Genomic DNA, 14,178 nt, shown 5'->3' on the forward strand with positions numbered 1-14,178 from the left:
CTCCATCTTCCTGTGTGCAGTTTGTGGTGTGTGTGTGTATGCATGTACGTGTGTGAGTCTTGCTAGGTTTTACTGTATAGTAATTAAATAGCTCAGTGTTTATGAAGCACAGACTATATGTCAGGATATCTCCATGTATTTTACATGTATTACATCATTTAATTCTCACAAGAACCAAAGGAGAATGTATTCTTGCTATTTATATTTTTCAGATGAGGAGACAGAGGTGCTGAGATGTTAAGTGACTTGTCTAAACTCAAATCTAGCAAATGAAAAGCTGGGACTCAAAGCAGGGAGTCGAGATCAGAGCCTGAACTCTTCAAGTTTTGTTATATTGCCTTTTCTGTTGCTATTTGGTTAATGGATCGTGCCATACTGCAACTAAAAATCCTTCGGTCTGCCTGTGGCATCAAGTATAAACTCATCAGTCTCATTTTCTTGGCTCTCTGTAATCCAGCCCTACCTGATACATCCAGCCCTATTTATCACCTCACTTTAATATATATATAGTGTGATATATTGCTTGTTTCATTTTCTCAGTTCCAAAATTCAATTTCTTCCTCAAGCTGCAATGTACTTGTTTTCTCCTGGAGTGATGCTTTCTTGTTCCTGTATCTTGGCAAACCATCTCCACTCTGGCTTGGCCCCAGAAATCGCGTATCTGAGAACTGCCGCTGCGAGACCTGTCCCTTCCTGGACTCATCCCCAGAGTGGAGGCCTCTCTGCGGGAGAGGGAAATAAGATGAACAAAGACATGGAAATGTCCTCCACTTTGGCTAGTTATTCCTGTCATCCTTTAAACCAGAGCTCAGATATGATCCACCTTATGAATTAATCGTTGCCAGTAATCATAAAAAATAGAAGTTTTCTGCAAAACTGTATATATGGGCAAAGCCCCTCCTTTTGAAATGGAGGAAACTGAAGTGGATTGTATTTAAATAATTGACCAAGTTTTCCTAGGTTCTAAGTAAGAGAAGTGAACTAAAAACCTGGTTTTCTGGCCCCTGAACCAATGTACACGTCACTCTAAGAATTCCTTGGAATTGCATAAGAGATAAACTGGGTGCTTCTTTCTTCCTCTCAAGCTGATTTAATCATTGTCCCCACTGAGGCTTCATTGCAAGGTTTCATTTGAACAAAGACATCTGTGGCTGAAACAATTTTGAGGCCCAATGTGTTATATTGAATCTGGCCCTCCACCTGCCTATGTATGGCCCACAAACCAAGAATGGTTTTTACATTTTTAAATGATTAAAAATATCAAAAGAAGAAGGCGATTTCATGACACATGAAAGTTATATGAAATTGAATTTCAGTGTCAAGGAGTAAAATTGCATTGGAATGCGCTGCCCTCATTTGTTTATGTACAGTCGGTCTATGGCTGCCTACAACGGATAGATGCTTACAGTGAACAGTGGTGACAGAGAGCACACGGCCCAAAGAGCCTCAAATATTTTCTCTCTGGCCCTCTATAGAGCAGGCTGCCCACCCCTGTGTTGTACCAAGTTACAGAAACATGTCTTACTGAACTCGTCTTTCTCTGAATTTCTATACCATTTATAGTTCATGTCACATGATTTAGCTGCCTTGTGTGCCTTGTGCAACCATTTCAGAGTTTTAAAAAATTGTTTCACGTATTCTAACTTTTGTCTTTTCTGCCAGACTTCGAAGCTTCATGAAGGCAGGAGTGAGCTCTTACACAGCATTTTTATCCTCCTTCTCCCTTACGTAAATAGTTTGTAACATTCCTGATTGGAAGGAGAGGTACATTTTTGAGTGTACAGCAAATCGGCATTGTAATTCATTGAGTCCAATGTCTTATGCTAGTTTCCTGTGGAATCATGGATGGTGCATTCGTTTGCTAGGGCTGCAGTAACACTGCGCCACAGGCTGGGGGGTGCACACAACAGAAATTTCTCTTCCCACAGTTCTGGAGGCTGGAGGTCAAGAGTAGGGCGTCAGCGGGGTTGCTTTCTCCAAAGGCCTCTCTCCTTGGCTTGCAGATGGCTACGTTCTCCCTATGTCCTCATGTGGCCTTCTCTCTGTGCAAGTGACCCTGGTCTACAGGACATCAGTCCTATTGAGTTAGGGCTCCACCCTTACGACCTCTCCGAACCTTAATTATCTCCCTAAAGCCGTATTTCCAAATGCAGTCATACTGGGGGGGCGGGTAGGGCTTCAATATATGAATTTGGGGAGGGCATCATTCAGTCATAATAGTTATCAAGGATAATCTTTTAGGATGCTCCCTTTGTAATCAGATTGTGATATGCTGCAGTAGAAATCAAGCCCGAAGTAAGCATAACGCAATGGTTTTATTGTCAGATTGATCAATACTAGTTCGACATTTAACACCTGACTCTCTGTTATTATTACCGACTCTAACAGTGTTGGGTCTGATTGACGGGTTGCGTTTATTTTTCTCGTTTCTCATTTCTAGAATGCAAGGTCTCTATAGCTTCAGACAAATCACGTGAAAGAACAAAGTACAACACTGGAGACCTTGAAGGGAAAGAAACGAAAAAAAAGAAGATCTTGTCAAGTATAAGAGCATGTTCAGTACTTACTAATGTCATTAGAACAGTTTTCTCTAACCACATGTGGGAACACGAAACAAAAACAACCAAGCAGGCATCCTGTCATTGCCATGTAGCGTCGGTGCTGTCAAAACCTCTCTCTGACCGGACAGTGACTGCGGCTGTTCATGCTCACCGCTAAGTGCACTCGGGACTGGTCTCCTGGGCGGAATTAGGCCCAGCAGGTGCTCTGTCCAACTAAATGGGCTACGCACAAAGCAAACTTACTGTCTGACTTTGTCGCAGAAAATTTAAAAATTACATAACTTTATAAAGAATAATTACTTAAGATTTTGAGGTGGGGAAAAATATAGAATTATTTTTAAACTTAAAAGTGAAAAAATTGGCCTAACCTAAAGAACATATGGAAGAACACATTTCTGAATCGCATGCATACTGCTAAAAAAAAAAAAAAGTCCTTCTCTAGTCTCAGTTTTTCCCCCACCAGTGATATGCCAATTCCAGTTCCAAATATGTAAATCCCACCACTAAGGTATCTGAGAGTGTGGTTGTTCAACCAAAATCCCACTGACGATTTCCTATCACCGCAACTTTGACTCTGGTTCTAGATCTCTCTTTCAAGCCATTCATAGCTACTGGTTGCAGGGACGGATGGCGGGGTAGAGGTGCAAGTAGAGTGTGTGTGTGTGTATGTGTGTGTTGTGCATGCACACACACATATATGTGTATGTGTGATATTGGAATTGGTAAAGAGGTGTGTTCTGTTCAGAAGAAAACAAGAAAAGGGTTAAGCAAAGTTTTTAAAGCATTAAAATAGTATTCGATGGTTTACTTATGGGACTCCATACTTGATTTAAAGAGGTTGTGGGCTGAAATGCACAAAGCATGACCTTCGGAGACAGCAAGCAGACCCAGATTCCAGTCCCAGTTCTGCTGTGTGCTCGCTAGGTGACCTTGGGGAAATTGGCTTACTTCTCCAGTTATCTAATCAGTGCACAATAGGATTATTGTTTCTACCACAAGGGTGCATTTTTAAGACTGGTTCTGCAACAAGAAGTTATAAAAATCGTGCAAAAATTGGTGAAAATAGCTCAAAAATGACCTCATTTAAACTTAATGCAAAATACGAAATAGTTATGCAAAAAGGATGCAAACAGCGTTACCGAAATAGTGCAAAAATAGTTCATTTTTTGGATGAATAGTTCCATGTAATTTTATCATATGCACAGATTTGTGTAACCACCACCTAAATGGAAATAAAAACGGACCCATTACCCCTTAGAAACTTGTGAGGGTGGTTTTGAAGGCTGAGTAACTATCACAGCTGGTAGACTCCTATGGCTTCCTTTCAGGGGAATGTTTCCTGATTTTTCCACCTCCAGTAATCTTAATTATGATAATGAGGTAGGGTCTTTCTTGTTATCAGACATTTTATGATAATATCTAGGAAGTGTTTACATTAATATCTTTTTGGAAATGACAAAAGGATTCGTTAAAAATTTCTGAACTCACTGAAACAAGAGTAGTCTTCAAATGACTATTCTAGAACAGGCTCTCAAGGTTAGAGATAGGTCCTGGGAGAACTAGGGAATTTGTGCTAACCGTAATTTCTTGGCTCCTCCAACCAGTATCTCCCTCTGGGTGTTCTGTGTGGTCAGATCTGTGTAGGGAGGCTGGGATTTTCTGTCATATAGTTTTTAATCTTTGCTGACCCACGCTAGGCTGCATAATTTAGAAGTTCTTTCTCTCATGAGTTCATCTGTTCTTCCACAAATATTTCCCGGGTGCCTTCTCTGTAGTGAACACAGAGAAAGGTGCCTGAGATACAGAGATGAATCCCTGTCCTAGTGAGGTTCACACTTAGCAAGAGTGCCAGACCAGCAGATGAACAATTACAATACAACAAGGTGGGTGTTGGGGAGGCACGAAGTGATTTGGAGGTCACAGGGAGGGTCTCTAGCCTGAACCTGTGGAGAATCTAGAAAGGCTTCACCAGTAAAATAACATTTAGGCTGAGTTTTGAAAACCCCATAGAAGTTGGCGAGGCAAAGAGAAAGAGGAAGGGAGCCACCAACATACAAGTGAAACTGAGCCACAAATGAAAGCGTACACCTGCTATGGATACACACTAGAGTGGATGATGGCAAAAGTTGTGCTGGAGAGGAGAGGGGGCCATGCCACACACCACCTGTGCATGAGTTTGATTTGGGGGCTGTGTCTCCATGCCTGAAATGACATGGAGCCCTCACTTGCCTTGACTCAGGACACCTTTGCAGCACCATCCAGCTGGAGGGCTCTCAGTAGAGCAGGACCCTGACCCTTAATCATGTTACTAATCTTGTGAGTTTCATCCAGCACCTAGTAGGGACTCTGATTCTGGAATGCTCCTGCTCTTGCTGTGATTATGTAATTTTTATCCTTGCTTTCCTTCTGCTTTGGTTTGGTTCCTTTTAACTTAGAGGAAACCTCCAAAATGAGTTTGTGTTTGTACAAACTATATTCATTTCTGTTTTTTTTTAAATTAAATTTTATATTCCTGTTTCTGCTTTTTTAAAATATAAATTCAAATTCAGAGAAACAAAGTACCAAGAGCCAATTTACTTTTTTTTTGTTTAATGTAGAAAATCTATAAGAAGTGATACAGATACTAAAATATTCACATAGGATTTTAAAAATATAGCACAGGAAAGAGTAGAATACTTCAAAAGAGAATATGTGTTTCTAGGGGAACAAGAAAAATGATGGACTAAAGCAGATCTCAAGACAGATTTTATAATGTTTAAAGGATATTAACTCTGACTCCAGTCAACTACGATGAATCACTAATTTGATGAATCACAATACAAGTGATTGTACAACAACTATAAAAGTTTGACTGTTTCTCTCCAGTACAGAAGATTTTTCTTATTTCTCATCTGTCTGGTTAGGGCGATAGCTTTGACCTTCTTTCTGTCACTCTTCCAGAGAATATTCTTAACTCTATCCTGAAGTTCCTATCTCAGAGTATTTTTGAAGCAAATGCATGAGTTAAATGTTACTAGCAGGGTTAAACTCCTGTGTTCCCTTTAAAACAAGGATTTCAAAAGGGCATATTTATATACTTCTAGCTTCCATTTTGTTAGCACGTGTTCATTTCACTCTCTTTTTTTTTTTTCAAAGATTTTATTTATTTATTTGACAGAGAGACACAGTGAGAGAGGGAACACAAGCAGGAGGAGTGGGAGAGGGAGAGCAGGCTTCCTGCCAAACAGGGAGCCCGATGCAGGGCTTGATCCCAGGATCCCGGGATCATGACCTGAGCCGAAGGCAGACGCCCAATGCCTGAGCCACCCAGGCGCCCCATCATTTCACTCTCTTTGAGTGTCCCCCATTGCGAAACACAAATATGGCATTCTATCCAAAAGAACATGGAAGGGTCCAATCTTGGCCATCCCCTGAACTTATCAAAGTACATGTGTCCAACTTGTTCTAGAGAGTTTTGTGTGCTAGATTCAGCCAGCAATTGTTTGTATGAAATGGGTGGGGTGTGGAATGTGTCTCTGTGTCCTACTAATAAAGCCATGTCCTAGATGGTCTGTCAGGATTTCTTTTATTACCAGTTATCCTTTCTGAGTCATGAATATTAAATGGGTGAAACTGAAGTAACTATCTATATGATGCCAAATATCCAGTAAATTCAATAAGTCTGGTCAAAATTTCAGTTTAACTCTGATTTTAAAAAATTATAGATACAATCATTGCTTTTGACATAGAAGTGTTCAAGGTCTGGGTGTCTCACCTTAAGAATGTCTCCTAATGTCTCTTTAGATGATTTGTCATAGTTTTTTTTTAAGGATTTAATTTATTTATTTGACAGAGAGAGAGAGTACAGCAGGGGGAGCAGCAGGGAGAGGGAGAAGCAGGCTCCTGCTGAGCCAAGAGTCTGACGTGAGGCTCGATCCCAGGACGCTGGGATCATGATCTGAACCGAAGGCAGACGCTTAACCAACTGAGCCACCCAGGTGCCCCTGGTTTGTCTATAATTGATAATCATTATTTTTCTCACAATGTCTTTGGACAATTTACATGATTTTAGATGTCTATAAATTTAAAAAAATGTAAGAGTTACCAACAAATCATATTGGTCGGAAAGTCAGTGTGGACCATCCAGGCCTCAAAGCTCACCCCAGGGCCTGAACTGGCAATCTGGAATGATGACCAGGATTGGCTGTCCACACCAATTAAGTTAAGGCAAAAAATTCCAAAACACTCCTACCCTTGACGATCTATGTAAGATGGCAGGAAGTCAGACAGACTGCTGAATAATTCTTTCCAGAATTATTTAACCTCGATGATGTCATTTATTGTCAAACGTTTTATTTTTATCCACTTTTGAGGAAAAAAAATCTGAAGCATTGTATTGTTTGGTGAATTTAGTACATTATGTAGAAATCATTTCTACTGAGAGAAATGTATGCAGTTACAGGTAGATGCATGGAAATAAAATGATGATGATTCATCTGTGGTTGGTATTTTCCCAAAGTTGAATTCATTTAAATTAATTCATCACTTAAAAAGATATTGTCTGAGTTGACTACAGAGAACTACAGTCATATAGAGCAACAAGTTTCCAAGTTTAAGACTAGAAGAGGAATAGGTTGTTTGCACTAGTTCTCATTCTTGTTACGACTGTTGTCATGAGAATGGATTCATGTTGTGCCATTTTCTATTTCTTTGCCATTTTTTTTTGTCACAAGAAAAAGACATGAGAATCTCAATGGCTAGTGTTATCTGTGAAAGGCAGTAAACTATTCTGCTTTAACCTTTTATATGGTCTCCTTTTGATTGACTAGCTATTCTACCCCTTTCTCCTAAGTTACCAATGGTGTTAAAGAAAAGAAAAGGAATGGCTGCCTAATCAAATGGGAGAACATTAAAAAGGTCAAAGCAGTAGACTTGGCTGCTAGCTTTCACAGCATGGATGAAACATTTTTTTAAAGAAAAAAACTTATTCTTGTGACAAAGATTGCAATAAGAATAGAAAATGTCAGATCAAGAATCTATTCATGTGACAATGATTGTGATGGGAATGAAAATAGTGCACACTTTACCCTTTCTTTTTATAATCATAGTAAAGTAACTTCATGTGGTGCCACTTGGGAGCTGAACTTGAGAATTCCGAAACTGGGGGAAAAAATCAAAAGGAATAGTGAGGCATAATATAAGAAGAATCAACATTTAAGTGACCACCCAAGGCAAAGACATGTCTCAATTACAGAATGTGGGTGGTTTTAAGTAAAGGTCTGGTAAAATTGGTCTGCAGATTAACCACATAGAGTTAAACAGGAATCCTGTTTCAATACTTCCATTGCTTTTGAAATATCAAACTGTGAACCTTTCTTTATTATGTAAATAATACAACTTATTACTAAGGGCATGTAAACGGGCAAGTAGGTCATTAAAAAACCACCACATATTATTTTTTTCTGTGACTACAAATGACGAATTACCTAACATTTCTTCTTAGATTCTTTCTAGCATCAAGCCCTAAGCTGAGACTTGCAGTGCACTCAAAAATGGTTGAGTTGAACTGAATTGAGTTTAAAAAGAAAATGCAATTGTTAGAAGTAGTATTGGACAGGGGTAGTCCATCCCAAGTTCAAAGTGAATTTGAATGACTTACTTTAATATGTATGACGGTTAAGTTATTATTACTCAGATCAAAATATAATTAGGAAACCAAATAATATCTCAAGACTGCTATGCATTTACTGAGAAATACAACCAAAGAATAAAATGAAAACCTTTCGACTAACTGTCCAACTTGATAATTCACATGGTAAATATTTGACATGTACCTATGTTTGCAACCAGAGACTCTACAATTCCACCCATGCTCAGTGACCCTTTGCTAAAGCACTGTAAAGTTTTCCTGAAGTTTCGAGGAAGGAGAAGAAGTAAAAGGAGGAGGAGAAGGAAGAAAGAAAGAAGAAAAGAAAGAAAGAAAGAAAGAAAGAAAGAAAGATTCATATATATTTATACTTGTATTTCTGATATTTATGGGTGTATTTGTGTATCATTGACATATAACATCATATTAGGTTCAGGTGTACAGCATAATGATTTGATATCTGTGGATATTGCAAGATGATCAACACAATTAAATCTCACTAACATCTGTCACCATTCATAATTACAAATTTCTTGTTATGAGAACTTGAATGATCTACTCTCTTAGCAGCTTTCAAACACACAATACAGTATTATTAGCTACAGTCACCATGCTGTGCATGACATCCTCATGACCTCTTCATTTTACCTGTACCTTTTGATCACCTTCACCCATTTAACTCTCCCCCCTCCACCCCCACCCCCACCCAGGCCTCCACCAATCTGTTCTATATCTATGAGTTTTTTTTTTTCTAGATTCCACCTATAAGTGAGATCATACGGTATTTGTCTTTCTCTGTCAGACTTATTTCACTTAGCATAATGCCCTCAAGGTTCATCCATGTTGTTGCAAATGGCGTATTTATGATTTTTTATTAACCTTATACATATTGGGAGAGGATAATCAATAACAGACTTTAAGACTTCAAAAGACAAGGATTTGATTGATTAAGTTTCTTTTTTTATGATTCCATGATTCTTTTGAAGAGAGAGCAGCAGATTTATCATCCACAACTTGAGACGACGAAGTTTACTTATCCCAGAGAATCTGGGGTTTCTTTTCCATTTGTGGGAAGATCCTCGGAGATCAAGGCTGAATCTTGGCATTAAGCATAAACATTAGTTCCGAAATAATCATCCACACACTATGTTGGTATTTACATTGCATGATATTGTATAACGCAACCAGCAAACCCCAGAAATTCTGGAATACACAGACTTGGAAAAAAATAAACAGTAAGGTTTAGTTCAGATTCCTACATGCATTATTACTTTAAGTTTTGCCGTCACAGTGTGACTTAAAAAAAGGTCTTTGGCTGCGGTTTAGATTGTCAGTTCCTTGAGGGGAGGAACCCTGCCTGCCTCCTCCCAGCACAGGGTCTGATATCTAGGAGGTACTCAATATGTATAAAGAGATTAATTCACAGCTGTGTTAAAGAGACACTTGTGATTGGTGAGGCTCTGAAGGCCTTGGCACCTCAGGCACTCAAATATGGTGGCCGGGGAGCGGGGGCGGGTTCCTTACTCTGTTTCCAGGACAGCTCCCATGATGCCAGAAGCCAAGGAGACATTTTTAATACTGCCTGTTTCTGAGCGGGCATAACAAAACTCCATCAGGGACTCAGCAGTCGTGGCCATTCTTTTGAAAGGAGACCTTCATGGCATATTTCTGCATCTGGGTTTGATATGAGGACGTTTGGAAGACCCTTGCCCACAAATGCCTATCCACCTCCCTCAGGCTGACTGCCACATTCTACAGGAGAGCCTGAAGACTCAGGTTATGACCCTGGGACAGTGCAAGTAGCCCCAAAGAGTCACCTCCCAACACCTATGAATTATTATGTCCTCGGTGTAACTTGCTTTTCAGCTCCTATGCTGCTGACAGGTTTCTAAGAAGAGGAAAGGTAATAATGGTTGAAGATAGTGGACGTGGAGAAACTGGGGACTTCACATTCACGGTGTTGGGGGAATACAGTCATGAAAAGGATCCCGTGTTAGAGTTATTGGAATTAAGACGAACGACTTTTCTTTATGCACCTTTATCTGAGATTCAGGGGCAGTACATTTTTTTTTTTTAAGATTTTATTTATTTATTTGAGAGAGAGAGAGAGAGAACATGAGCTGGGTGAGGGGCAGAGGGAGGGAGAGGGAGAAGCAGACTACCCCTGAGCAGAGAGTCCAATGTGGGAGTCGATCCTGCGACTCCAGGATCATGACCTGAGCTGAAGGCAGACGCTCAACCGACTGAGCCACCCAGGTGCCCCAGTGGCAGTACCTTTCTAAAAATTAGAATTTACCTGTCTCCTCCTTGTTTTGTGTTTCTGCCTGCCCCAAACTTCCTGCCTCAATCACCTATGGCGCTCCTTAGGAATAGTAGTGCTCTGAGGACTTTTCCTCTCCTCTCCCAACACCCTTCCTCTCTGCTTGTCAACTACTAACCCAGAGGTGTTCAAACCCAGGAAAACCTAATGTGTGCTTTCATTCATCATTCTGATTCTTTCTACTCTACAAGGGAGAAGCATTTTTCTCTCTTAGCCTTATTAACCATTGAAAAGAGCATCTATATTCTTAATTCAGGTTCTGAGAGCATGTCTGTTTTTGTCTTTGTCGTTTAGGAGCCATGATTCACAAACAAGGTTGGGTTCATTTGCTGCCTAGGGGGACATTACTGGAGTGGCCCTTGGTTTGATGCAAAAGCAGAAGTGACCATAACATCTTGAGAGCAGGCAAGTGTTTTCAAACTACAGGAAAGAGATTTGGATCCAATCTGGAATTCCTTGGCTACCTGGAGGCCAAATCACATTCAGTGAACTGAATGCTAGGGTGAATGATGAGAGATCATCTATCTCTTCAGCAGATGCCCATTTGTTCTAACCCCCTGCCTCATTTAATGTAAATATTCAAGCTGACCTTTATTTTGCCATAGTCTCATGGATTGTCCTTGAAATATAGTATCAAAGAATCTGGTTTATGGGGTAGCTACTTAGCACAGTAATTCTTGCTTTTAAGGGATCCTGATGACTTTCTATAGATTTAGTCCTGATGAAAAATTTAAAAACTCTCTGATTCAAGATCACATTAGATGTAATCATGGAAAAGAAGCAGGTGATTGATGGGAGAAACGCACCATGATCTTCTGTTCCTAGGCACAGTTTTGAGAGATTTGGAACTGGATATAAATTAATGGGCCTGCTTTACCTTTTCGGACTGGGTGGATATTAATTATAAACTCTTTAGAACAAAAAGGAAAAGATATTTTTCTGTCATCTGCTCTCTTCAATTCAGCAAAAGAATTGACCTAAATATCCTTTTGGCTGCATGGTGGCTGGGAAGTAAATGTACTTGCAGCTTCAGAGTCTCGATTTGTCAGGGACCATAGACATCCTTTAACTGAGCTTGGTCCAAATCAAGAAAGCCATGTGACAAAAGCCACGATAGCTGACCATATAGCCGCTGCTTATATATGGTTAGTGAAACGGAATTACATATTTTCAAGGAAATCCAATTATTTTTGAGTAACTCTTGTTAGAATGTTCTTTTTAGTCAAAAGCAAAACTGCTTCTCTGTAATTTTCAACTCTTACATTTGGTTGTGCTTTCTGGACCATCGTTGAATAAATTGAATTTTACATGGCAACCATTCATATATGTGGCTATGTGGACGCTATTCATATATGTGACATGCTGGTTTTGAAATCACACATTCTGAGTTTCTTCTGCTGCTCCTCATATGTAATGATTGAGACACCTGTCTTTTTTTTGCCTCTCTTGGGATGCGCTCTACATTGCCAGTGTCTTTCCTAAGGTTACACTGGTCAGAACTAAACATATGTAACCAAATGTCAGCTGAATAACAAAAAGTATGATGGTTCTTTCACCTCCTTTAGTCTGAAAACCCTACTTCTTATGATGTAGCCTAGAATACCATGTTCTTTTCAGCATTTGCTAACTGAGCTCATGATCGTCTAAAAACCCAAGTGTCTTCCATCAAGAGCTCCTGACAATCAGCCTCTCTCCCTTCTCATTTGAAGGGAAAATAATTATATTAACTGTTAATAATCCTAAAGTGTGATAAAATCATAGCATTTTAGAATTGAATATGACTTTGGAAGTCGTCTAGTATAATCATTCAATTTTACAGAGGAAAAATTTGAAAGTAGAGAGAAAATAAGTACATTGACAAAGAACATGTGCTAATGTGTGCACTGAGGCAGGGCTAGGCCCTGATATTTAGATTTGCTGAGAACAGAAATACTGTTGAATAATTTCCTAACTAAGGCAGAAAAGGAAGAGTCTACTGAGTGTTGATAGAGCAAACTGGTTGAGCCCCCTGGCTAATTTTATTCATTGTTATCATTAAATTAAGTAAGCTACACCCAGCTAGATATTTAAATGGTAAAAGGCAACTTGCCATTTCTTTCCCATGAAAAGTGTAGAATCACATTGTCTTCTAAATACCCAGCCCCTGGCCACTTTCGGGTCTCAATGGGATTATGCGACTCTATCACTTTTTTTCCCCCTCTTTTTACTTCTTTCAAGTGGCAAAAGGACAGAGTAGCAGAAAAAGATGCAGTGGAACTAGAAACAGGAAACCACAGAAGAGAAACTGTTTCTTTATCTTGTTCCCTGACAGTTATTCTTCTTCTAACAGCAAGAGAGAGGGAGTGAGGCGGGGTTTGTTAGATAAGCAGCAAGAGGTGCTTTGACAAGGTTGAGTACAAACTCCCTGAACATTTAGAATTCATTTTAAGGAGAAAGAAAATTTCAGGACTAGTGAGAAAGGTACAAAATCCGGCCCCAAGTTAGTTGTTATGACTGGGGGGCAGAAAAGTGTAACCGGTTGATTGCAAGTCTGTCGCCATAACCCAATCACCAGTGCAAGTGAACATACTTAGATTCTAATTCCGTGGGTATGGACAGGTTCCAGCGCTTTCAAGAAATGTTCCCAAGTTAGTGTGGTGTGAAGTCAAGGTTAATAACCACTGATACGTGGTTACGCTCTCGGGCTATGCAATAGGTCAGCTCATTTACATCTAAGCTGATCTCTTACTACCTATATGCCTTTGCACCAGTTAGCTATCCCCCTCTAAGTTCCATTTCCTCATATACAAAATGGAAATAATATTGGGACCGGCGTTATTCTTATGAACCAACTTCATAAGCTTGTTATGAAGATTAAATAAAATTATACCTCTCAAGTGCTTAGCATGTTACCAGGTACCCAGTAATCATCCCATGCACATTGGCAATCTTGAGTATTTCTTTAGAAGTTTCTCTAAGATGCTATCTTTATAAATATGATACTGATATATATATGTATATATATGTTTTAAAATTGGAATGTGGGCAGCAAAATGTGAGAATCTGCTGGGAGGGGCTGGATTTTATGGGCTGGCAAACAAGATGTAGTGTATCGGAGGAACAGAGAGGGCTGAAGTGCACTCCTTGTTGTTAAAGAACAGTCTAGAATACCGCATGAGCTGCTGGATTAAGAGAGAAGTTCAAGCATTCCAGGAAGTTAATGTACATTGAACGCCTGTTCGGTCCCATTATTTCATTTAATCCTCAGACCCCATGTATGACATCATTACTAATGCTATTTCATTCTCAGACAGGGCAGGCAGGGCTTGGAGTGCATAACAGACTTGTGAGACACACCGGTGGTAGTAAGTGATGGAGACTCTCAAACAGAGTGGTAATTGCCATTAAATAACAAAGTAACAGTTGAAGGCCCGCCACCTAGTGGCCGTCTACCCAAATTGCAGGTTCGTTTATTTGAAGGTTGAAGACCTTTGACTTTCAAAGTTTGGGCCCAAAGCTAAGGTTCTGAAGTCCATGAAGGGAATTTGTCTCAATATTTGTCACCACACCAACCAACCAGTTTGACTAAGATCCCAGCATACTATATAAGATATAACGTTGTCAGAAAAATTTGGGTTCAGACTTTATCACATTTGCGATCTTGGACACATTTCTTAAAACTCTGTGAGTGA

The sequence above is a fragment of the Leptonychotes weddellii genome, chromosome 4, assembly GCF_054177405.1.
Source record: "Leptonychotes weddellii isolate Sample4059 chromosome 4, ASM5417740v2, whole genome shotgun sequence".
Taxonomy (NCBI): domain Eukaryota; kingdom Metazoa; phylum Chordata; class Mammalia; order Carnivora; family Phocidae; genus Leptonychotes; species Leptonychotes weddellii.